Genomic DNA, 5,966 nt, shown 5'->3' with positions numbered 1-5,966 from the left:
TTCCTAGCTTGCCTTCGTGGTAAGGAGAAAGCCCAGAAGGACATTACAGAAATTCCAGTAGTGAGGAAGTTTCAGGATGTATTCCCAGATGAGTTACCAGGTTTACCACCGCATAGAGAGTTTGATTTCTCTATTGAAGTATACCCAGGAACTGATCCTATTTCAGTATCCCCTTATAGGATGACCCCTCTTGAGTTGAAAGAATTGAAAACTCAGTTAGATGAATTGTTGGGTAAGGGTTTTATTCGTCCAAGTACATCGCCATGGGGAGCCCCAGTGTTGTTTGTGAAGAAGAAGGATGGCACACTAAGGTTATGTATTGACTATAGGAAGTTGAATAGAGTTACTGTGAAGAACAAGTATCCTCTTCCAAGGATAGATGACTTGTTTGATCAGTTGAAGGGTGCAAAGTATTTTAGAAAGATTGACTTGAGAACTGGGTATCATCAATTGAGGGTTAGGGAAGAAGATGTTTCTAAAACCGCTTTTAGAACGAGATATGGGCATTATGAGTTCTTAGTCATGCCTTTTGGGTTAACTAATGCCCCTGCTGCTTTCATGGATTTAATGAACAGAGTATTTCGTGCTTACTTGGATCAGTTTGTGATTGTCTTTGTGGATGACATCTTGATCTACTCCAGGAGTTTGGAGGAGCATAAGCAGCATTTGGTGACCACCCTTAAAACTTTGAGAAGGCATCAGTTGTATGGGAAGTTGGACAAAAGTGAGTTTTGGCTTACTGAAGTGAATTTCTTAGGCCATGTGGTTTCTGAGGCAGGAATAGCAGTAGACCATTCCAAGGTGGAAGCTGTACAGGAGTGGCAAAGACCTACTAATGTATTTGAGGTTAGAAGTTTCTTGGGGTTGGCTGGATATTATAGGAGGTTTGTGGAAGACTTCTCTAGAATTGCAGTACCAATGACTTGGTTGACTAGAAAAGGGGTGAAGTTTGAATGGAATGAGGAGTGTGAGAATGCTTTCCAAGAGTTGAAGCGGAAATTGACCACTGCTCCAGTGTTAACTACTCCTATTAGTGGAGAGTTGTTTACAATTTATTGTGATGCTTCCACAGTGGGGCTAGGGTGTGTGCTAATGCAGCAAAGCAAGGTGGTAGCTTATGCCTCAAGACAGTTAAAGCAGCATGAGCGGAATTATCCAACACATGATTTGGAGCTTGCAGTAGTGGTGTTTGCCCTTAAGACTTGGAGACACTATTTGTATGGAGAGAAGTTTGAGGTATACTCTGATCACAAGAGTTTGAAATATATTTTCACTCAAAAGGATCCGAACTCTAGGCAAAGGAGATGGATGGAGACATTGGAAGATTATGATTTTGCTCTTCATTATCATCCAGGAAAGGCGAATGTTGTAGCAGATGCCTTGAGTAGGAAGAGTGTTGGCCAATTGTCTAGCTTGGAGTTGAGAGAGTTTGAGATGCATGCAGTTATTGAGGATTTTGAATTATGTCTTGGTTTGGAAGGGCATGGTCCATGCTTGTACAGTATATCAGCTAGACCAATGGTTATCCAGAGAATAGTGGAGGCCCAAGTTCATGATGAGTTTTTAGAAAAGGTTAAAGCCCAGTTGGTAGCAGGTGAAATAGATGAAAATTGGTCTATGTATGAAGATGGGAGTGTGAGGTTCAAAGGGAGATTGTGTGTGCCAAAAGATGTGGAGTTGAGAAATGAACTTCTAGCAGATGCTCATAGGGCGAAGTATACCATCCACCCTGGGAATACCAAGATGTATCAAGACTTAAAGAGATAGTTTTGGTGGAGTGGGATGAAAAGAGAAATTGCTCAGTTTGTAGCTAATTGTCAGATTTGTCAGCAAGTGAAGGCTGAACACCAGAGGCCTGCAAGGTTGTTGCAACCTTTACCTATACCTGAGTGGAAGTGGGATAATATCACTATGGACTTTGTGATAGGGTTGCCAAGAACTAGAAGCAAGAAAAATGGAGTTTAGGTGATTGTGGATCGTCTTACTAAGTCAGCTCATTTTCTAGCCATGAAAACTACTGATTCCATGAACTCTTTGGCTAAGTTGTATATACAGAAGATTGTGAGATTGCATGGGATACCTGTATCTATAGTGTTTGACAGGGACCCTAAGTTTACTTCTCAGTTTTGGCAGAGTTTACAAAGGGCTTTGGGCACCCAACTGAATTTTAGTACCGTTTTTCACCCTCAGACAGATGGTCAATCAGAGAGAGTGATCCAGATCTTAGAAGACATGTTAAGGGCTTGTGTTTTGGATTTTGGAGGAAATTGGGCAGATTACTTACCTTTGGCAGAGTTTGCTTATAACAACAGTTACCAATCTAGTATTGGCATGGCACCTTATGAAGCACTCTATGGGAGACCTTGTAGATCGCCCTTATGTTGGATAGAAATGGGTGAGAGTCGTTTGTTGGGACCTGAGATTGTCCAAGAGACTACAGAGAAGATACAACTCATCAAGGAAAAACTTAAGACTACCCAAGATAGACAGAAAAGTTATGCAGACAAAAGGAGAAGACCCTTGGAGTTTAAGGAAGGGGATTGGGTGTTTGTAAAAGTGTCCCCTTGAAGAGGCATATTTCGATTTGGGAAGAAGGGGAAGTTAGCCCCTAGGTTTGTGGGACCATTTCAGATTGATAAGAGAGTTGGCCCAGTGGCATACAAGTTAATTTTGCCTCAACAGTTGTCCCTTGTGCATGATGTTTTCCATGTGTCGATGCTAAGGAAGGGTACTCCAGATCCAACTTGGGTAGCGGACTTGCAAGATGTTCAGATTAGTGAAGATACTTCTTATGTGGAGGAACCTTTACGAATTCTGGAAGTTGGAGAGCATAGGTTCAGAAACAAGGTGATTCCTGTAGTCAAAGTGTGGTGGCAACACCATGGGATAGAAGAAGCCACTTGGGAACCTGAGGAAGAAATGAGATGACACTATCCGCAACTCTTCTGCGAATTTTAAGGTAAGCTAGTTTAAATTTCGGGACGAAATTTCTTTTAGGGGGGTAGGATGTAATGACCGGGTATTTTATGCCACGTTGGTAATTTTAGTTTGAAAAGTCTTATTTTGTGTGCTGGTTGAAAAGTCAAAAAGAAAAGTGTTTGGAGAACACGTATCAATTTCAGATTGGTGAATTTCGTTTTATTGTGTCGGTCAATTAAACGAGTTGAAATTTTATGTCATGTCAGCCTTAGGGTAGAAAATTTCTTAGGATTTTAGAAATTGAAATTTTCCGGGAAAAAAAAAAGAATTAATAAAAAAAATAGAATTAATTAAGAAAAATTAAATTAAGTTAATGAATAATAATATTGAGAAATTTAGTTTTTAATTGGTGTTAATAAATAAATTTGCGTGTTAAAAAAAAAAATTGGAAATCAAATAAAACAATTAGAATAAACAAAACAAAAGAAAATAAAAGAAATAAAATAAAAATATTCATTGGTCTTTGAATATTGGCCGTTTGAAATGGGTTGTAAAAGAAAAATAATAATAATAATAATGGATTGGGCTTAGATATTGAGTTGGGCTTGGCTTAAGTGGTTGGTGGCTTTTAAAAGCCATGTGAAGTGGGCTGGTGGTTTTTAAAAGCAAGTGGGCTGGTGGCTTTTTAAAAGCCATGTGAAGTGGGCTGTTAAAAAAAAAAAAAAAAAGGGAAAAGGAGGAGAATTGCAGAACGCGGGGCAGAGAGAGAGAGAAAGGCTAAATTGGGTCACTCGCCGGATTTTTGACCGGCTGTTTGGACGACCAAACGATCTCCGTTTCGGCCCAAATTCGGAGGAAGTACTCTATTCGACTAGAGGAACAAGTCTACGGTGGCTGATTTCGTTTTTAATGGACAAATTCTCATATTTGTGGTAGGGGACCCTAACTCTAAAAATTAAATTTTTATGTTTTTCCCTTGAAAAAAAAAATTATAAATCTGATAATTATGAGTTAAGTAGGTAATTGTAATGTTGGGTGAATTTTCTGGAATGCTTTGGGATTTGTTCTGGATTTTTTTGTAATTTCTGGAATTCTTTGTAATTGATAAATAATTATTTTAAGTATTAAAAATTGTTAGAAATGTAGGAAAATTCCGGAATTAGGACAAGATTTCAAATCCAGTGATTTATGAATTTTTGAAAATTGATTGGAATATTTGCGGTAATTTTATTGTGAAAAATTAGTTATTTTCAAATATTAGGAATTATTAGAATTATTGAAAAATTCTGAAATTGTGATATAAATTCAAGTATATTGATGTGTGAATTTTCGAAAATTCATTGGTATATTTTCAGGAATTTTAATGTGAAAATTTTATTTTATTGGGTTATTGAAAATGTTGGAATTGTTGAAATTATTAAGGAATTTTGGAGTTTGTGGCATTCATTTGCATCATGGTTGTATGAAGAAAAAAAAAATTGTGAAAAGTGTATGAAATGGAAAAAAATAAAATAGTTATGAAAAGTGAAAGCCCGTGTGAGGCGAACTAAGAAGGGAGAGAGATCCCTAGGGTGAAAGACCCAAAAGTTTACCCCGGGAAGACTCCGAATGGGGAGTATATTTGGGTGCGGACGCGTATCCTTCGGTGAAAGCCCGAGAACGATAGAGCATTGTATGACTGTGTGTCACACGTTCATATGCATTCATTTAATGATTGGATGTTGTGGGATTGAGTATAATGTTATATGTTAAATTGTGTGACTTGATTTATATTGGTAAACTATTGTGTTTGGGTTATTGAAATATAGAAATTCCCCCATTAACCCTTTGGGTGTTAGGCACCTTACTGAGCAATGTGGAAATGCTCACCCCTTCATTTTTATATCTTTTTAGATGCATATATCACTCTTGAGGATCCACAGATGGGACAGGGAGGACTTCAGGATGCCCCTAGAGCGGTTTAGTGGAAAGGTTTTATTTTTTTTTTTATTGTGTTTGTGGCATTGAGACCTTGTAATAAGTGAATTATGGATGATGTAATAAGACCTTAGTTTGATTAAGAGGATTTTTATGAAACTTTATTTTGGGATGCAATGATGTTTATTAAATCTTGATGTGTTTGTGTAAGGTTTTAAAATATTGTTAGTTGGTGAGAACCCTAGTGGGACTTATATGTGAAAAAAAAAAAATTCAGAGTGTTTTAGTTGACTGCCAACGTGGAATAGGAGAAACCCTTAGGGTCAAACCTTTGACCTGGGGTCATAGGCCAAATTTTGGGTCGCTCGGAATTTGGGTCGTGACATGAACTTTCTAGGTGAAGATGGTCTTAGCTCCCTCTCTCCTCGCCTGCCCCTTCAGAGTGTGTCCTCCTTCCCTCCGTTCACCGTCCGTCCTCTGGAAAACCCCCCATGTCTCAGCTATACCCACCCTCATGTTTCTCCATCAGCCAGCATGACTTCTTTCAACCACCCTCATGGGCAGCCATGCCTTTGGCCAGTTATCCATGCGGCTGGTCTCATGCATGGGGAGGTCCCCCCATTCTTCCACAAATGTAATGAAAATGAGAGAATCATTCTCCCGGGCCCCCTCACTTCAAAAGGGGTCTACAATAATATTTGATGATATTTAATTTACAAGTTACAACAAACAAATAATACTAATATTTAAAAAAAAAATATTGTAACATTTCATGTAACTTATTACTAAAAAGTTATGTTCAAAAAGTTATTAAAATAATGAAGAAAAAATATTTAAAAAAATTAAACTTTTTATTTTATAATAGTAAAAATAAACTTTAAAATACTTTTTAGTATAAAAAAATTAAAATAGTGAATATATTTATTTTAAATGGTATTTTAATCATTAAACTATTTACTTCTAAAATGTAAAATATAAAAATAAATGTAAAAGATAATTTTTATTTATTTAAATTAATAATTTTTTTTAGAAAGTAGTTTCCAAAATAGTCTTTGAATCATTAATATAATTTTTTTATTTGTAATTTAAAAATAAAAATAATGTTAATTTTTCAATTATTTATAAAAGAA

Source organism: Vitis vinifera, chromosome 19, assembly GCF_030704535.1.
Source record: "Vitis vinifera cultivar Pinot Noir 40024 chromosome 19, ASM3070453v1".
In the NCBI taxonomy this organism is placed as follows: Eukaryota; Viridiplantae; Streptophyta; class Magnoliopsida; order Vitales; family Vitaceae; genus Vitis; species Vitis vinifera.
The sequence above is the reverse complement of the archived record's forward strand: the minus strand, read 5'-3'. Positions refer to the sequence as shown.